We start from the raw sequence: 21785 nt of genomic DNA on the forward strand, positions 1-21785 counted from the left end.
AAATAAGGTTTGGTGTGGTTTTGCGAAAATTATAAACCAAACCAAACCGTAAACCAATTAACCGTATTTTAATATTTTTATAATTTTTAAATAAAAAAATTATTTATTATATATTAAAAAATATTAAAGAATAAATAAAAAAAACCATGAAAAATAGATAAAAAAAAAAAAAAAACTATGCGGTCAATACTATATAATTAATGACGGTTTGGTTTGATTTGGTTTCAATACTAATATCATAATATGGTTTGGTTTGGTTTGAAAAATTTACTAAACCGTATTTTGCAGTTTGGTTTGGTTTGGTTTGGACTCAAACCGTACCAAACCAAATCATGTTCACCCCTAGTCACATTAATAGCTACATGATATCTTATTAAACACAAAATTATAGTTATTACACTTTTGATAACAATACATATCAATCAAGCATGAAAAAAGAAGAAATTTCTTCTTGGCCCTGTTTGGCAATTGGCTGTTGGAGGTTGGCGGTTGGCTGTCGGTTGTTTTAGTTGGCTGGTTTGGCTGGCTGTTTGACTAGAGTTGTAGTGTTTGGTAAATTGGTTGTTGGGTGCTAGCTGTTGTTATAATATCAACACTAATGAACTAATATAGTACTTTAATATTAATTAAAATAATAAATTATTGGTAATAATAATTGTAAATTAATTACTAATTATTTACAATAAGTTTACAATAATTTTATAATAATTAGTTATAATTCAAATTAATTATTGGTTGTTAATTAACAATAATTGTATATAAGTTATAAATTGATAATTATCAATAGTAATATACTATAAATTACTAATATTACTCCATTTTAATACTAATTATTAAAAACTAATTATTGAATAATAATAATAATTAATTATTAATTATTAATTATTAATTATTAAATACTAATTATTAAATATTAAATACTAATTATTAATTATTAAATACTAATTATTAATTATTAATTGTTAATTATTAATTATTAATTATTAATTATTGATTGTTAACTATTAATTGTTAATTCTTAATTCTTAATTGTTAATTCTTAATTGTTAATTATTAATTATTAATTGTAAATTGTAAACTATTAATTATTAATTGTAAATTATTAATTATTAATTGTAATTATTAATTATTTAATTGTAAATTATTAATTATTAATTGTAAATTATTAATTATTAATTATTAATTATTAATTATTAATTATTAATTATTAATTATTAATTATTAATTATTAATTATTAGTTATTAGTTATTAGTTATTAATTATTAATTATCAAATAGTAATTAGGAATTATTAATTATTTATTATTTATTATCAAATAGTAATTAGGAATTATTAATAATTAAATTAATTGTTAATTATTAATTATTAACTATTAACTATTAATTACTAATCATCATATATTATGACTAATTATTATTAATCAAAAGTTAATTATGTCAACAAGCCAAAAGCTTCTCCAACTACCTTTTGGCTTAAAAGCCAGCTTTTCAGCCAGTTAAAAAAGCCACTATCCAAACATGTTTTTTTGGCTGTTTGATCAACTTGAAGAAGCCAAAAGCCAGCTGAAAAGCTGGTTTCCAAACACCCCCCTTGTATATAATTGTATTAAGCAACAAGATATTTTCAAAAGATTTCAATAGGAATAATAAGGAAAATTTGAATATTGTTTCCTTTTGCAAATTAATATGTTCGTGCATTGGCGCTGATGCATTTTAGTTTCTCATTTATTTGCGAGAGAAGGAAATTTTCTCATCGATTATGAGAGAAATAAATGGCAAAAGTAAATTGGATACAAATGGTTAGCAAAAGAGATATTAAAGAGTGTGGGTTAATGGAGAGAAAACAATCAATCAATAATAATACTAAAAGACATACTAGCAATGATACGTGTCATCTCCTCATGTATCCTTAGGTTTTTTTTTAAAAAAAAAATTAAGGAAACAAATCATTTACAAAAATATCCTCCGCTCCAATAATATTGCAACAATGAACTTTTAGCACTATTCATCACTCTTGTTTAACCACGCAATATGATTTATGCGTTAAACAAAATATAGTCATGTGGGATCTGTTAGATTCGTCTCATAAAATAGTTTCATAATATCAACTTTTTATAATTTCTACTCTTATACAATTATAGATAGCTAACATATAATGCGTAATTTCACCTTTGTTGTAATATTAATATAACAGAGGAAGTGTATTTTAAGATATTAGAACTCTTGACATGGGTTTTCTCTAATATCAATGTAACAGTACACAAGATGTGGACTGGAATCTCACTCTAAATTCACTAAGAAACAAACGAATTCAATGGAGAAATTGAAGGAATTGTGTCTTCAATAAATGCAATAACTAGATATATCAAGGATCACTATTATGGAGATAATAAGTTCATTCTCTTGGGTCGTCATCATCTGTTGCTAGACTATGAGCGATGATCTTTGGACTAGTAAAAAAAAGTCCAAAGCCCGCTAGAATGGATTCTAACAAGGGTATTGGGTTAAGCTCATTAATGGGCCTCATGAGCAATTAACTAATCATGAAAAGGATTGGGCTAATGTAGTTTGATGAGAATTAGGATTTGGGCATTGTCATGGACTCTTATTTAGAGATGAGATCTGTAAATTAGAGTCATGCCTAGGGTTGATTAATTAAGTCACAATTAACTTACAGTGAATTGTGAATCAAGGAAACCTAATCCCAAAAGCCCTAATTCCCCCTCAAACTCACGGCACTCTCTTCTTCCCCCCCCCCCTGGACTCACGGCCGGCCACCCCTGGTGGCGCGTGTGGTGATTCGTGGTGGTTCGTGGTTGGTTCGTTGTTCGTTCTTCTCCGTAGAAGGTCAATTGAAGGGTTCAATTGCAACTAACTAGCATTAGTGGAGGTCTTAATCCGTGTCCGTGGACCAAGTAGAGGAATCATGCTTGGGGTTCTTTGTCTCCCTTGTTCTTGCTCAATCACTTGTGGAATCACGCTTCAAAGGTATAAATTCTTGCTCTTTATGTGTTATGCATGAGATCCTTGGTTTGGTGCTTTATGATTGTGATTCATGTTTATTCAACAATAGTACCTATAATCTCCTACAGTGGTATCAGTTAGCCTCTTGCATGTACATGTATTGAGTATCAATTCTTTGATAATCCACAATTTAAATTTAATTAGGAGGGAGAATAATTTAATTATGGGTCAATTATTATATTAAATGTGATTTAACAATATAGAATCATTAAAAGTTGTTTATTTTGCTCCGAATTAGCCATAAAAAGATCCGAAATTTGCCCTAATATGCTCCAAAATTTCGACCCCCCAAACCCTAATTTCGAAAAATTTCGAAACCCTAACCCTAAATTATGAATTTTGTGTTTTGGTTTTGATTTAATTCATTTACTATGTAATTAATGATTTTAATTTATTGTTTTCATGATAAATTGTGAATTTTTCATGATCAAATTATTTAATTTAAGAGTTAAATTGAATTGGAGATTAAAATTCATGAAGAACCCTATTTTTGAGATTAAATATGATTTAAATTTAAAATTAAAAGGACCACATTAAGTTAATTAAATATTAACAAAAGTGTTTTGTTTTAATTAAAATCAATAAAAAAAAGGGTTTTTGGGTACGGCAGCCGCGGCTGGGTGGCGCTGCCACGGCGACTGCCACACCAGGTGGTCCAGGAGGGAGGGCGGGGCTGGGCAGGGAACTCGAACAGCAGGAGCAGCGACAGCAGTGCTGCAAAAGTGTTGTGTGTGCTGCTGCTGCTACCCTTGTGTTGCTGCTGTGCAGCGTACACCGCAAGGTGTACGGCCACCGTGGCTGGCTTCGGCTGGCCACACCACGGTGGCTGGAGCAAGTATTTCAAAAAAAATTATTTTATTTATTTTTGGATAAAATCAGGATTTCAAAATTTAAAATTAGTTTTGATTTTGAAAAGATAATTACCAAGATTAAAGTTGTAAAATTTATTAAGTTTGGATTATTATGGAGCAAAAGATTCTATTTGGATAATAATTGATCAAATAATGTGATTATCCCATAATTATTTTAGGATATTAATTGATTTAAAATATTTGGTTTGCTAGTAATTAGGATAGAATCTCCTAAATTAGTTTGGATAATCGTGAAAAATAAATATGATTTATCTTCCATAATTAAAATAAGATTTGATTCTATCTCATACCTAAATTACAATATATGATATTTTATGGTTGGTGTAGGGAATATTTCAAGCATTAATCCCAAGCTTGAACCCCCTGTGATCATACACTAAAGTATGGTGGCGTCCAAAGGGAAAGAAAGGAGAGCAAACGAGTCGCCAACAAGTTTTAGGAACTTGTAAACCGTTCACGAGGTGAAGGTTACACCCCTTAACGATCCATGAGATCGTCAACTCCAAAAGGTCTTGAACCAAATAGGGTTCGGGAATGAGAGTACGAATCCAATCTACAAAAGAAAGGACTCGCCCTATAAAATGGGCCTCTATTTTATTTTACTCGTATTCATGTGCGCTTTTTGACTAGCATGCAAATATTAGGTTTAGCCCTAAACCTGTTTAATCTATGTTGGTTGAATATTAATGCACAAATAAAACTATTATTGGCGATCACTTTAATTAAAATCATATTAGCCTAAACCAAATTATTAATTATCTTATTAAGCGTGATTTCAAGTACAAATTCCCTTTAAACATGCATAAAAGGTGTGATCAAGCAATAACAACAATATATAAAATCAAGCAGCATAATAATAATAACAATAATAATCAAAATCATGTTAAGGCATAATAAAGCTTGATAATAATAGCAAGATCCTAGGCATGATATTAACAACATTAATAACAAATCCTAGCATGTCACTAAACAATAAAGATCAAAGCTTCAAACCTAACATGCTATTAGAAAAAATAAAAGGCACCCTAAACATGATACTAGAAAGCAATAAATAACCTCCTAACATGATACTAAGAATTAATCAAATCTAAGCATGCTTTCTACATTGGAATAAAATAGGGAATTAGGTAATTACTTACTTCGAAGCCTCGTACCTCTTTCGAATAACAAAATACACGTGTTAGTAAACTTCAATGAAAATAATAAAATAAAAGAATTAAATTAAATAATTTAAAGAAGGAGTTAAAAAGTTTAGACTGGATTTGGGACCAAACCGGCAGAAGGTGTAAACCTTTCACGTCTAGGGCGAAGGAAACTTCGAACTTGGCTAGGTGTTTCTAGATCTTATGAGTGCGGTATGGTGATTGTAAAATCTAGCTAGAAAGAGAGAGAGAAAGAAAGCTATATTGCTCAAGAGAGAAGAGAGAGAATTAGGTGATTGTGAATTGTAGATCGTAGATGATTGAAAACGGAGGTCTAAGGACCCTATTTATAGGAAAATAGTCCGGAAATCAATTGAAAAATAATCAGAATTGAAAAGGAATAAAACTCCACGTTGTCGCCAGGAATTCATCCTGTTGCCAGACGACAAGACTGTCGCCAGGCGACAAGGCTTGTCTCCAGGTGACAAGCTTGTCGTTTTACGACAGCTTAGATTTTTCAAACGTTTTCAGCACGGAGTCCACTTTTCAATAAAATTGAATCGTAAAGTCCGTACGAAGGATAAAATCATAATTTTATATAAAACATTACTTTATTCCAAATAAAACTCGTATACATAATTATCAATCCTAATTCCACTAGGATATGAAAAGAACCTTCTAGAAGCTCTAGAAGACTATAATCCATGCTAATAGCTTTAGGAATAATAATAGTAGGCCCTCCTCTAGATCATTGGGCCGTATGTAAAGATAAAACCGGGCCCAGTTTAGTATTTTGGTCATAACTTCCTCATTATTCATTGAAATTGGGCTTGTAATATATCGTTGGAAAGCTCTTTTCGAGCCCCATCCAACTATTATTGGACCCTTATCATGGACCAAACTAAACTGGATTGCTTATTTTCATAAAATAGAGTTGGTGTTCGAAAATAGAAAGAAAGATTTTTAATAAAAACTAAGCGCAACACTAGACTTGTCACACTTTCACTTCATTCGATTATGATTCGACGCGAAAGGTATTCATCATTGGGTTTGGTTTTGGGGAGACACAAATGGGTATCTACAGTAGGTCATGAATAATATATGATATTATCTAATTGCAGTAATTAATTAAAATATGAGATATTTAGGAGTCATGTTTCCTTAATTGTGAACATTTGATGTTGTAGTTTAGGAAAGCATGATGAGTGATTTATTATACGACACTTTATAATATATGATTCAATTTTTTGACCATAAACCTAATTTTAAGATTTAATTGAGAAATTAAAGAAACTATAATAAAAAAATTAAAGATATTTGACCTATAATTGTGTTTTACTATCGAAATCTCTTGTTTTTCATACCACAATTGATTGAAAATTTATAAACTAGGCTTTTTAGCCGGAAATTCTTGCCGGAAAATAAAACGTGGTAGTGCTACTCAAAGTTTTTGTGACTTTGTGGCAGTTTTTTTAGAAGAAAATTTTAAATGGTAGTTGTTCTCAATGGTCATTTAAATGGTAGTTGTTGGCAAAATATCCTTGGAAAAATGATAAAGTCTCCCTTTACAGGTATAGGTGAAAGAGATAGTGACCTTTTGGGACTCATACATACATACAGATGTGTGTGGACCAATGAGTTCAAAAGCTAGGGGTAGATTTAGTTACTTCATTACTTTCACTGATGATATAAATAGATTTGGTTACATAACTTAATGACGAACAAGTTGGAAGCCTTTGAAAAGTTCAAAGAATTCCAAAATGAAGTACAAAATTAACTTAGGAAAACTGTTAAAGCATTACGATCTGATCGTGGTGGTGAATATTTGACTCAAGAGTTTGATGAACATCTGATTAATTGTGGAATACTTTCACAGTTAACTCCTCCAGGGACACCACAATTGAATGTTGTGTCAGAAAGGAGGAATAGGACCCTACTAGATATGGTTTGGTCCATGATGAGCTTTACTGATCTTCACATATCATTCTGTGGATACGCATTAGAAGAAGCTGCTAGAGTATTAAACAGAAGCCCATCCAAAGCAGTTGAAAAGACTCCATATGAGATGTGGAATGGACGAGCTCCAAAGTTGTCTTTTCTCAAGATTTGGGGATGTGAAGCCTATGTAAAACGTTTACAAGGAGATAAACTACACCCCAAATCTGACAAGTGTTTCTTTGTGGGTTATCCCAAAGAAATAAAAGGGTATTACTTCTACAATCGCGAAGATAACAAAGTGTTTGTTGCTCGCGATGATGTCTTTCTAGAAAAGGAATTCCTTTCTAGAAAGCCAAGTGGGAGTAAAGTGGTTCTCGAAGAAATTTGAGGCGAGCAACAAATGGATGTGAATAACACCACATCAGAGGCGAGGTCGCATGAGTGGATTAATCATGCGTCGAAGCAAGCTAATTCGACTAGCGAGAATCCTATCGCCCCACATGAATATAATTCATGTGAAAGTCTTCAAAGAGTTGGAGAGAACATTTCTTATACATAGCCAAGGCATGGCTTGGGAATTCTTCACTTGACTAAGAGTTGAAAAGGGCATCACCATTGTGAAAACCCTTGAACTCATTATTACTCGGGTTTGGTTGGGCCTTGGTAACCCCAAGGCATTAGACCCTCGTCGGTGGTCGGGTTGTGGGTGAACTATCGTTGGAGGTCGTCGAGCTTTCGAGACTTGCTTTCGAAGTAAGAGCCCTTGAGGTCAGGCAAAGCACGCAACAAATGTATAATAACTATTCTACCCTTGTCTTTATATCTATTATGCTTATGTGGTTTTAATTATTACGAGTGAGATCTTGGCTCGGGTTTCTTCCGCGGTGATTCGGACTCACCAAATCCCAACAATATATTTTTTACTCTTATCCATGTCAACTTTGTGTTGTATGATTTTTTTACATGGTATATTTTTACTTTAACCACGTCAATCTTATGATTTTATTTAGCAAGGGTCATTGTTTGTGATCCTCGTGTGTATAAGATTTTGGTTGCATGATTAGTTGTCCTTTTGTAAATTTATATGTATTGTCTAATGAGGGCAAAAGTTAATTTATTATTATTATTATTATTATTATTATTATTATTATTATTATTATTATTATTATTATTATTATTATTATTATTATTATTATTATTATTATAAGCTCTGAAATTTTTTTGTCCAACCTACTAGTATTATTGTAACCTAATGTCTTTGTGTAACTTTCAGAGCTAACATTTTGGGGAGATATTTATTTTATAAGTATTATTTTAGTATCTTGGTGAGTATAATGAATTAAGAGATTCATGAATAATCACTTAGTTGATTTAGGTACTTTGTCTTTATACGTATACCACACGAGTATTTTTGAGTTTTGACATGACTAAGTTATATTTTTCCTTTTTGTAATACCATGGCATTTTAGAATCTTTATAATACATGAATATTTGAGTCTTATTTAGTAACGACTTTCTTTATTTTATTAGTTTAAGTGTTGCAAAATAGATTAAGTAGTTTGTTACATATAAAAGATTTACATTATTACCAAAATCTCGATATTAACCATCTAAATCCTTGAATTAAATTTTATTTTTTTTATTTACAAGTTAATCCCTTTATTTTTCTATAAATACCTCCCCTAATTTTCTCATTTTAACACACCAAAATTTCCTACTAATTCTCTCTCTAAAAATCCTCCTCTAATCTCTTGCTTTAGTTAAAATCTATCTATTTTATCTTTATTTTTGTTATTAGCTTATAAAAAACATCATCTAGTTAAACTATGATTTCTAATTTTATTTAAGTATTGTTATTATCTTTAATTCCTAAAATAAACCACAAAAAATATTTCAAGTTCAAGTATTAGTTTTCTTTATTATCCTTGTTGAAAAAAATAAGTTTAATTGTTTATGTGTTCCTAGTCTATATTAAAATTAAAAAAAAAGTTTATATCACAAGATTTAGTTTTATTTTTCAAGTTTATTTTCTTTAATCAAAAATCGTAAATGGTTCATTAGCTTTATTTTGCACTAACTTCTTTTAGTATCTCAAAAATTCCAAAAAATATCAGTTGGTCTCTCTTATTTCACTTTAATTAAGGAGTTATCATTTTTTAATCCTTGATAAGCAAATGGGGTTATCTAATAAAAATAGCTACATCTAGCTCAAGGTATTATCCTTATTCCTTTCTTAATTTCCTTAATTATTATTATTATGCTAACTAATATATTTGTTTTCATGTGATGTTACCAATAGGAGTAATAATTATGATATTTGGTGCTAAATTAGCCCTAAATCTTTCATTACTCCACATTAGAAAGCCAAGCCTACTGGTGAGTTGATAGGTTATAAAAGAGGGGGGTTAGTTGCATTTTGCATTTCATCTCTTTATGATGCTTTAAAAATATAGAGGGTAAATACATTCATGTGTTTGTCTAAGATATATTTTAAGAATAATTTCCTTCTTAAAGTGAGCTTAAGGACCTAAGAAAGTAAGAGTTTATGTAAAGGATGTTCAAGGATAAAGAGTAACTTACCACGTCACAAAGGTGGCCAATGCAACAACCCTAACGTCCAGAAACAATTTCATTTCTTTAGGTCAAGTGATAGAAGTTTTCAAGAGCTTTCCAACCGTATCTTGCAACAATTTTTTCGATTTTTCTATGATTTGTAATGATTTGTTTTGTTCAAGCTATCAAAAAGAAGAAAAAGACACAATTTTACTCTTAATTGCTTTTTAAAATTGTATTAATTTATTTTTAAGAAACTAATGGTGTCAGGAAACCTACATTACACTATATTATCTAATTTTATTTATAGAATTTTAATTATTAAGAGTTTTAAGTAACTTTAATTTTATCTAAAGACGACTTTCGAAATAAGTGATGTTTTAAGAAACTTTAATCTTATTCTAAAGATGACTTTCGAAATAAGTGATGTTTTAAGAAACTTTAATCTTAATTTAAAGATGACTTTCTAAATAGATGATGCTTTAAGAAACTTTAACTTTATTTTAAGACTGACTTCAGGAATAAAGTTTTTATAATTTTGTAAATCTTTTATTTCAAACCCTTTAATAACACTAGAATGAATCATAACTTTGCATACTTGTTTTAATAATAGTTAATATAAGGTTATGGCCTCATTTTCAAACATGAGGTTAAGATTAATTATTTAGTTGTATAAGGTTGTAACAATTATCCATCTCCATAAAAATAAGCTTATATCCCATTATAATTACCCGATGGATTAATTGACAATCGGATATGATTACATGATATATTGTTCCCTTTTATTTGGAAGTAAGGCCTTAATAGGTGTCGTGTTTTATTTGGCCAATTCCATTAAGCCTAAACACATAACCCTTAAAACCTTAAAAAAAACTACCCTTGAGTGATTTAAAACCTAAAGTGAGATAACAAAGTGAACCCGTACGGTTTCACTCCAAAAAATACCTTGACCCACTAAAAAGTCGTCAATTGGGACACATTTGTTGAATTGTCTTGTTCAAAGACATTTTTGGTGATCACTAATCGGGGTGATTTTCCTCAACCAAGGTGGTTCATTTTACTTTTATGAGTGAATCCGTCAAAGATCACTAAAATCCCACTTACAAAAATGACTTTTATGTCAACTACCCAAATTTTTAAACCTAATGGAATTGGTTATTTAAAACATGACATCTGCCCGAACTACGAACGTTTTGATCCATGAGTGAATTCAAAATCCCACTATGATCGGGTACATAGTGCAACTTTGGTGCTCAAACGTGCCTTAGATTAATTATTATATCGTTTTATGTGATTAACATGCCTTAAAACTTGACTTTTAACAACGCAATAGTAAGAGCCCGTTCCTTAGAACGGAAGGGAAGACGAGTTACAGACGTTCGATTCTCTTAACCTAAACCCCGAACTCAAGATTGTGCCTAATTCTTTTTATGGAGTTAGCAGTTGATTTTTTAGTTATATTTCTTAAAATTGACTGTTTTAAAATCCGCCCTCATTTAGGTAACAATAAGGTGGTGTCGCTAAGTTTTTAATTATAAGTCTTATTAGACACTTAAGTGGAACCTTTATAGACTATTTTGTCCGCTAAAAACAAGGTACCATAGCTGGCATTACTAAAGATACTTCATAGTGCATTTTGACGTCGTTAGGGAGCAGTTTCTATTAATCGTGGAACTTTAACCCATGGTTTCTTTATTTTTTCGTATTAGATTTAAGTTACTTTCCTCTCTATTGTCATGTCCTATCTCATACAAAATTTCTAACGTTCATCAATGCTGCTAGATTCAGTCGTAAAACAACGTAGAATTTTCAATGTGTTATGGCGCAGCGTTTCTGGTGCTGGTTTGGTTATTGCCAAAGATAAGGGTGAAAAACCCAAGAAACCCAAATCAAATAAAATAAAACCCATTTGAATTTAAAAGTGACAAAGAAAAAAGGAAGAACAATCGAAACAGAAAAATTGAAAAAGGGTTTGGATTAATTGCATAATTCTTGATACAATTAGTGAAGAATGTCCATAATTAAGATGAAAAAATTCTACAAAGCACAAAGATCAAAGGGGTTAGTTATTGTAAATAAGGGAGAAGATGAAGAAAAGGAAAAGGGAAAGCCATGTTTCAAAAAATTGATTGAGGTGTTGTGGTTAGGGGTAAGCGTAGGACAGGCACCCATACCGTTAGTACTAACGGTTTGGGTAACCGATAACCAATATCACTAGAAGTGATATCCATAAATCGAACCGATAAGTTCGGGTACCTGGATTTCGGATCGATTATCAAGAACCCAATAAGATATCTAATATGATAATTAAACTTTAAAATGTAGTTATGATGATATCATTTAACACAAATTAACAACATACCACATGATCTTGACAAAATTATTAATAATATTGCTAATCATTGATATTATAAAGCGAGTGTGAAGTAAAATAAGAGCTTAGATTTTGGAAAAATAGATTTAAGTAGAAATAAAAACAAGAAATTGCTTATCGAATAGAATTGGGTAACCGTTAATTTTGAAATGATACCCAATGACATACCCAATAATAAATTATCAGAACAAGTACCCGAACCATTATGGTTATCAGATCTGGTATCCTAATTTTTGGAACGGTTACAGATTGATTTTTTCGGTTTTCAGTTTTTCGGGTTATTGTTAAAATAATATAAAAACTTGTTTTGAAAAGAGAGAAAGCAAATGCCCAGGTCAAGTAGGGGTGGCAAACGGATCAGGTCGGGTCGGGTTCGTGTTCGGGTCACCTAATTTCGGGTCAGGTGACCCCCAACCCGAACCTGATCCATTTAAGTTTTCGGGTTGAAAATCCCAACCCGAACCTGATATTTTCAGGTTCGGGTCAACCCGAAAATAACCTGATTCGACTTGTTTTTTTTTTTCTGTTCGAATTTTTTTAACATATTATACACAACATTCCTTGAATTCTTCTAGATCTATCAATCATAAAACCCAGAAAAATATTCAAACAAAAAACCCAGAAAACAATACAAACAAATCGGCAAAAAAAAACAAAAAAAAACAAGAAAAAAATATGTAAAAAATCAGAATAACTAGATCGATGAAGAATAGGCGATTATCAGGAACAAAATGTATATACTTACATTATAATTTCATCAAAAAAAATTATAATCAGAAATTTGAGAAAAATAAAACTAGATCTACAATCTAACCTAAATTTAAACTAGATCTAAAGTATAAAAAAACCCCAACAATAGACGGTGACAGTGATGGTGGTCGGTCGGGCTTGCTGTGACAGTGACGGTGGCTAGCTTACTCACGTGACATTGTTGACTTGCTCGCGTGAAGAGAGAGAAATAGGAGCTTTTAAGGATTATTCGAATATAAAGAAAAAAATTCACAAAAATCAGAGAAGAGAAGTTCAAATTCGGATTTTCTGGATGAATTGAAGCATTCTAGAGGAAGATTGAGAAGGAGAAGAGAACGAATGAGAAGAGATAAGGAGAAGAGAATGGATGAAGAGGGATATAGAAGGAGGAGAATGAGTGAAGAAAGATAAGGAGAAGAAGGAAAGAGAAAATGTAGGTGACGGCTTGTGAGAGTGAAAATGAGTTAGGGTTTATGCTTAAAGATTTGGGCTTGGGTTGGTAGTAGTCTTCTTTTTTTTTTTTTTTTTTTTTTTTTTTTTTAAATTTTCGGGTTAAGTGGGTCATTTTCGGGTTGAAATTTTCAACCTTAACCTAACCCATTTAATTTCGGGTCAGGTTCGTGTCAACCCATTTAAGTTTTCGGGTCAAAAATCTCAACCCAAACCCGCTATTTTCAGGTCGGGTTTTCGGGTCGGGTCAGTTTTTTGCCACCCCTAAGGTCAAGCTCATAACCTTTGGCTTTGGGTGGGAAAAGTTTCCGAGTTTGCCACTTGTCACGAATTGATTGGTCCTCGGTACTTTATTTTATTTTTTTGGTTTGCAATGTTGTTGTTTCACGTAAGATATAATTCAATAAAAGAACAACTTTTAAGAATTATTTTGACACGTGGACGGCTAGTAAGTCTTTGTTGAAATTGATCCAAGGGCTTACATTTAGCAAGATTTATTAACGTTACAAATTCTGTAACAGTTCTAATTTCTAAAATACCTAATAAAATAAAAAAATCCAACGGCTCTATTTTTTTCCCATATATAATGTGTCTAATTTCGAGCTATTTTCACACAATTTTTTTTTACATAAATTAATACTCTCATTTTTAGTAATTAAAATCAGTCCAATTTCAAGTTTAGTGAAAGTAATATTCTTAAGGGATGAATAATTGCAAAACCTAGAGGAGAAAAAAAACCCACAAAATCCAAAAAATAATCACAAAATAATCCTAATGTTCAACCTTCTCATTTTCCGATTGATATCAACCCCAATATGGAACTTACACAGAATATTCTAGTTATATTCCGCAAAATATAAACTTCTCAAATCTAAATACTTTTACATACTTCCTACGACCACTACAAAATCAAAACTTCTCATATTGTCAAGATGGTTTTCCATCTACTAATTTCATCTATTTTGAATTTTCAATTCTCTTAAGATGAATCCACTTTTCCTACCTCACAACATTTCAGCCTAACATAAGGTGAAGCTGTTGATAGGCGTGTCGCGTACCTAACAAAAATAACCTAACAAGACCACTACTATGTAGACGGGCAAGTAACGGTCGGATCCCAAGAGACTATGGTTCAACTAATTAATTAGACTCAAGTAACTACAAAGCAAGTAACCAATTAATAGTGATATTCAACTAATCTAATTCTAAACAAAATAAACGAGAAGAATCAAGATGAAATAAATCAATTAATAAAAACATCCAGAGTTAAGTATCACCACTAGTATGAATAATGCAAAGATAAATCCCTACCCCAATTAATCAAATACTCAAAGGAAGGACGTGCCCTTGAAAATACCAATAAACCCCTTCCGAGTATTTATGACTTCTCTAGAATCCAATCAAACCTATTTCCATGGTATCATGCAATTTAGAGACATTAAACTCAACATCCATACAATCCTAGCAATCCATCCTACCTATTTCCATGGAGAATTTCATGCCCTTATTGAATTTAATCAAACCATCTAATCTCAACTTCCATTGATAAACAAGATACTTGGTTCAATCAATATCAAATTACGTCTAACCTAACATTGATAATTAGCACAATTCAATAAGCAAAGCAATTAATCTAATTAAATAAGGAATTGGGGGAAATCATGCATTACTCATAACTAGGGTTCAACCTAACCCTAGAATATAAATCTACTCACTCATAATTAAATTAACAAAATAATCAAAAGACATAATAATATAGGAAAGAAGAAATACTTGAATTAATGGAATTGAAGATGAAATCTTGAACAAAGTAAATCTAAAATTGAAGGGAATTGTAGAATTCTTCAACTCAATTTAACGAGTCCAAAAAGTACTCTAATATGCCTAACCAAAGCCTATTTATCTCCCTAGGAATAAGTAAAGAAGTTTCCTAATAATAGGTCTTCCAAACCGCCTCAAACTTGGCTTTCATGTTTCGTCAGGTGATAGCCACAGGTTACCCAAAGCTGTTGGGACTTTGCCACGGCCAACCCGTGGTGTCTACTGATCTTGGTAGGCTTCTCTTGGGCATAAAAGGAGGAGCCACAACCAGGCCAAAACTTAATGCAACAAGCCACAACCAGGCCAAGGCTAGGCAATTTATACACAATACTCCTTCGAAAACAACTTCATGCTTGGAATGTGACCATATGAATATATGATGTTCGGCTCGTAATCTCCTACACGCTCCTAGCTTACTTAGCTTGCAAAGGTGCTCTTTTACGCGTAAATCCTACAAAATAAAGAAAGAGACCACGAGGAGAGCAACATCGAAATATAAAGAAGTATAGCTTCAAAAGATTAAATATATAGAGAAAATATGATAGAAACACTCAAATATAACATATAACAATGAGTATATAAATGTGTTATCAAATTCCCCCACGCTTAACCTTTACTCGTCCTCGAGGAAAGAAAACAAAACTAACCTAGAAAGCAATAAATCCTAATACTCACTGTCGTAGGAATCACGATTACACTTATCATGTGCAACAAGCCCTTTAAACCCCTAGGCTACCCTAGTGGACGAGTTTGGTCTCGTGAAGGTTTTCAGAAGGCATACCTACAAAGCCGAACCAAGAACTTCCAAACCAAAATGTTCAACCAAGTGATTAAATTGAAAATCAAAATCATTTTAATTCAAAACTCAATTTATGCATCACAAATCAATGACATAGATGAAACGATAAATTATAGCACCCTTCAATAACCAACCAATCTTGCCACTTCCTTTCCTCAAGCTTGAACCTTCCCTAAGGATGCTCAACCATATTAGCTCAATGCCTCACTTCGATTTGATGACCTTCGTCAAGACTTGCACAAAATCTTGCCCTCCACCGTTTTAGTGACCAATTTGCAAGGAAAATCATGAGGACTTTTAAAGGGTAAGCTTGGGTGATAGGGTGAGAGAGATGTAAATTTGGGAATGTGGTGCTTAAAATCAATCCAACAAAAACTCATACATACTATGCACGAAATCAAGAGATATCAACCATGAGATTAAAAACAACAAATTTCCAACAATGAACGCATTGCTCATCCTTGTCAACTCCATTGATTCAACATTAACATTTACCCTTCTTTATTTCTCATCATCATTTTTCAATACTTTTTTTTTTCTTTTCATTTTTTCAATTTTTTTTATATCATATCTTTATTCACTTTTTCTTTTTTTTTTTTTTTTTTTTTTTTTTTTTTTTTTTTTTATCATACCACCTTCCTTCGAATAGCTCATCATACAAATCAACATGCCTTAACAAAATACTCTTCTTATCCAAACAATGCATTACGGAACCATAATGTTGTAACACAAGGGTAGTCAAGAAGGAAATAAGGCTCAAAGGGGCTATCAAGAGAAGGATGTAACATATAAAGAAAAATTCCTAAAGATGACTCTGAAAGCTCTAAATAACAAAAATATACCTCAATCATATTTCCCAAACAATTCGATAGTCGATCTCAGGAAGCTAAAATGCAAGTCTCAATTAGGGCGATCAAGAAGGAGGGTATTCGATTTGAGTCTTACGAGGTTCGTGGCCCTCCAATAGGTACTTATCGCACAAGAGGAAAACGAAACCATCTTACCACAAACAATTGTTATCAAAAGAATTTACGCTACTTATCGAATTACTCAAACTAATGCCAAATAATTCATGAGAAATAGTGATTTTTTTTAGGGAAAGAAGAAATCACTTGTTTCACATTTTGGAATGAAAACAAACCTCAGTATCTCACTAAAGACAACTATAATACAAAAGCAAAGTCCAATGTATACAATGAATATACCCTCCCCCACACTTGAAATTTGCAATGTCCACAATGCAACAATATAGCATATAGAGAAGGGAGAGGTACTCACAAAGCCTCATTGAGGAGGGGGATGAGGAGGGCTTGAGAACCCTTGTTGTTTGAGCCAAGTGTCAAGACGGTGTAATGTCATGGACATAAATACCATTTGCTCCTTGATTAGTTTTTTCTCATCCTTGATTTCATCAATAGAGCCTTGGACCTTGTCAATAGCACTGATGAGAGAGGACACTGAAGAGGGGCTAGCAGTCTCATGAGAACTTGGGAGATTGGACTGCACGGGATTTTTAGGAGGTACTATCGAATCCTAAAGGTTGGGCTCTCTAGTAAGGGACGAAATATTATTGAATGACCAATTATTCGGATCACGCAAGGACATAGCTTCCGGAGAGGGCAACTCATCCTCACCATTATCTCGAATGCTCCATAGGATGGTGCCTTCTGTTTCCTTAATCCAACCCATTGAAGAACAAGAGGCTAGATTCAAAACATCGGTACCTTGTACACTTCCTTCGGCAAGAAGTTGTTCTTTGTGCCCCAAGCTAAGAGCAATAAGTGTGACATATCCTCCTTGTACAATTGCTACTCCTGTATTGCTTCTATTGGCTAAGGTCTCCATTTGCTTTATGAGGAAAGCTCCTGTGTTAATTTCCTTGGCATGGAGCATGCTGTCAATGAAAAATACATCATCCTTTCGAACATCACCACCATCATGACGTCCAAGTACGATACAAGATAATAGTCGTTGAACATAGCGAATGGCGGGGTGGCGAATGAAGCTTCCCTTAACTCCATCCTTATTCCAAGGCACTCCACCAGCGATAATTCTCCAAGTATTATCGGCATACCAATGCGTAGGAGTACATCTCAAGCCGGCGTTTGGTAAGCCAAGAACAACATTCAACTTCTCTAAGGTCCAGGTATGCTCTTGGTTGTATAATTGGAATGTGATCGAACCATGCTCACAACCTTTCCCATAGGTAACATTGGCCTTTAAATATTCTAGTGTGATTCTCTTATATGTGGGAGGCTTCTTTTGAATAAAGTCACCCCAACCAATGTTATTCACAAGCCAACCAACATCATGCTCAATGTGTAAGGATCGTAAGGCATTAGCACACAAAACCGAGTAGCAACTACTCCTCTAGTAAATAGCCTTTCATACTTCTTCTTATGCTCATCATTTTTAAACACAATGTCATAGTAATCAATTTCTATTGGAGCCTTATGCTTAGGAGTAGAAGAAGAAGATGGAGTTTTACCCTTGAGAGTGGTTGAGCTGCCTTTCGAAGTAGAGAGTCGACTCCTTGGATTAGCGGTCTTGCCTTTCGATGTAGAAACCGTAGGAGCTCTCTTCCTCTTATTTGATGTGGGTAAGCCCCATGAATTGAGTACAAGATCAACTAAGCAATACCCACACCGTCTTCGCGCCGAAAATCGATTCCATTTTTTCACACCCAAATAAAATCTTCAAGCTCTTGAATTTGTGCAATTATTCACTGCAATTGAAACAAATAAGGGTAAAACAATCAATATCTTATGAATCAACCCACCACTCGACTAATTGCTCACAAATTGCCACTTATAAAAAAAAAAAAGTAAAATCGGAACCTAGGGTTCGATGGGTAGCGACAATTTAAGAGCAAAAGAAGATCGAAATTTAGATGATATTGGAACAATTTTATGGGAAATTTGTCAAAGAATTGCAGTTTAGAGCAATAAAGAAACAAAGGATATGATAAACAAAGAGCAGTCGTGAATATAAGGGCTGCGATGCGTCCGATTGCTGATGAAACTTTGTTTCCTTTTAATTTCTTTTGGGGTAGCAGATATGGGCCACGATCCGGTCGTTGCAATGGTTGAAGGGCCACGACCATACCGTGGTATCTACTGTCTTTTTCTCAAACCTTGCCCTCTTTTTTTTTTTTAATTCAAAATACAAGCAGGATACACCACGGCAATAACGTGGCTTCCTCTTGTTTCCACGCCAAGCCCAATACTCCAATATATATGTGAAATTGCTGCTGCAACTTTGTCTTCTTATATGTCAGCTATTACAATTCCATTAGCAAACCAAATTCCACTCAAACTTATTCTTGCACCTAAATCAAATAGTGGAAGTAAAAGAATTAGTTAGGTAAAAAAATGATAATGATAGTGTTAACTAATTCTATTACTAATACTAAGGTACTAGTACCTGCTAGTCCTACTACTAACTAATAAGCTCTAAAATAAAAACGTACTAACTTCCTTTTTTTTTTTTTTTAAAATAAAAACTAAGAAAAAAAGAAAAGAGGATTAGAAAAAGAAAATAAAATAAATTGGGTTGACTCCCAAAAAGCGCTTGTTTATAAGGTCTTAAGCTCGACTTCCTTTTTGCTCAATTATGTTGTGATGGGGTTGCGAGTGTAATATCCACTCTCTCCTCAATTGGGTCTCCAACTCGGTAATGCTTCACCCTTTGACCATTAACTTTGAAGGTACCCCCAGTTGCATTCCATAGCTCAATAGTACCATAAGGATAGACCTTCCGAATTTTAAATGGACCTGACCATCTAGAGCGGAGTTTACCAGGAAATAATTTCAGTCTTGAATTAAATAGAAGGACTTGATCTCCCTCCTTAAATTCTCGACGTATGAGACCCTTGTCATGCCATCTTTTTGTTTTCTCTTTGCACAACTTAGAACTCTCATAAGCATCTAGACGGAGCTCATCTAACTCGTTAAGTTGTAACAATCTTTTCTCACCTGCTGCTTGAGCATCAAAATTAAGGCTCTTAATTTTAATTGCCCAATATGCACGGTGTTCTAGCTCAACAGGGAGATGGCAAGCTTTACCATAAACTAGTCGATATGGGGTTGTACCAATTGGCGTTTTGAATGCCGTTCGGTATGCCCATAGAGCATCATCAATTTTTATCGACCAATCTTTTCTTGTCCTAGCGACTGTTTTCTCCAATATAGATTTTATTTCTCGGTTGGACACCTCAACTTGACCACTAGTTTGTGGATGATAGCCAATTCCGACCCTGTGTTGCACTCCATACTTTTTTAACATTGCTTCAAACCGATTCTCCAAGAAATGTGTTCCTCTGTCACTAATTAACACACGTGGTAAACCAAAACGAGGAAAAATAACTTTCTTAAAGAACTTACTTACCACCCGAGCATCATTGGTTGGAGTAGCAATTGCTTCAACCCACTTTGAGACATAGTCAACGGCTACTAGAATATATCGATTACCATAGGAAGAAGGGAATGGTCCCATGAAATCTATCCCCCACACGTCAAACAACTCGACCTCAAGTATGTTATTGAGTGGCATCTCGTGCTTTCTTGAAATAGTACCAGTCCGTTGACAACGGTCACATGCTTTAACATAGGCATAGACATCCTTGAACAAAGTTGGCCAATAAAAACCACATTGTAAAATCTTCGCGACCGTTTTTGTAGGACCTGCATGTCCACCGCACGGTAAGTCATGGCAATGAGAAATAATTTTGCTTACCTCACCTTCCGGAACACATCTTCTTATCATTGCATCCGCACATAGCCTATAAAGGGATGGATCGTCCCAAAAATGTCGCCTTGCCTCATAAAAGAATTTCTTCTTTTGTTGAGATGAGTAACCATGGGGCAATGTACCTGTGGACAAATAATTAGCTAAGTCATCATACCAAGGTGATTCAATTTGAGAAAGTGCTAATAAATGTTCATCAGGGAAAGAATCATCAATGGGGAGGTCATCTTCATTCCCCTTATCGAGAAGGAGGCGAGAAAGATGGTCTGCAACGACATTCTCAGTCCCTTTCGTGTCCCTTATCTCGATGTCATAATCTTGTAACAGAAGGACCCATCGAATCAACCGCGGCTTGGCGTGACTCTTAGTCATCAAATATTTCAATGCAGCGTGATCTGTGTGAATTATCACCTTCGAACCAACAAGGTATGAGTGAAACTTCTCTATTGCATAAATTACTGCTAGCATCTCTTTTTCAGTTGTGGCATAATTCATTTGAGCAGAATCAAGAGTTTTACTAGAGTAATAAATAGCGTGAAGTTTTCTATCCTTCCGTTGCCCCAAGACGGCCCCTATCGCATAGTCACTAGCATCACACATAATCTCAAATGGTAGGATCCAATCCGGGGGTTGCATAACGAGAGCGGAGATCAAAGCTTCCTTCAACCTGTTAAAAGCCTCAAGACAAGCATCAGTAAATACAAATGGGGCATCCTTGGCCAAAAGCTCAGTTAGAGGTCTAGCGATTTTCGAAAAATCTTTAATAAATCGCCTATAAAATCCTGCATGACCAAGAAAGCTCCGAATTCCTTTTACAGAATTAGGAGGGGGTAGTCGCTCAATGACCTCTATCTTTGCTTTATCAACCTCAATACCCTTATGTGACACCACATGGCCTAGAACAACTCCTTGTTGTACCATAAAATGGCATTTTTCCCAGTTCAAAATTAAATTGACTTCTTTACATCTATGGAGCACCTTTTCCAAATTTTCAAGACATACATCAAAAGATGTTCCATAGACAGAGAAGTCATCTATAAAAACTTCCATTGAATTTTCGATAAGACCCGAGAAAATTGCCATCATACAATGTTGAAACGTGGCTGGAGCATTACATAATCCAAATGGCATTCTTCGATAGGCGAAGGTGCCATAGGGACATGTGAAAGTAGTATTTTCCTGATCGCATGGACAAATGGGAATTTAAAGAAACCAGAGTATCCGTCCAAGTAGCAGAAAAAGGAATACTTAGCCAAACGTTCAAGCATCTGATCAATAAAGGGAAGGGGAAAATGATCCTTCCGGGTGGCCTTATT

Source organism: Chenopodium quinoa, unplaced genomic scaffold (assembly GCF_001683475.1).
Source record: "Chenopodium quinoa cultivar QQ74 unplaced genomic scaffold, ASM168347v1, whole genome shotgun sequence".
Lineage (NCBI taxonomy): Eukaryota > Viridiplantae > Streptophyta > Magnoliopsida > Caryophyllales > Amaranthaceae > Chenopodium > Chenopodium quinoa.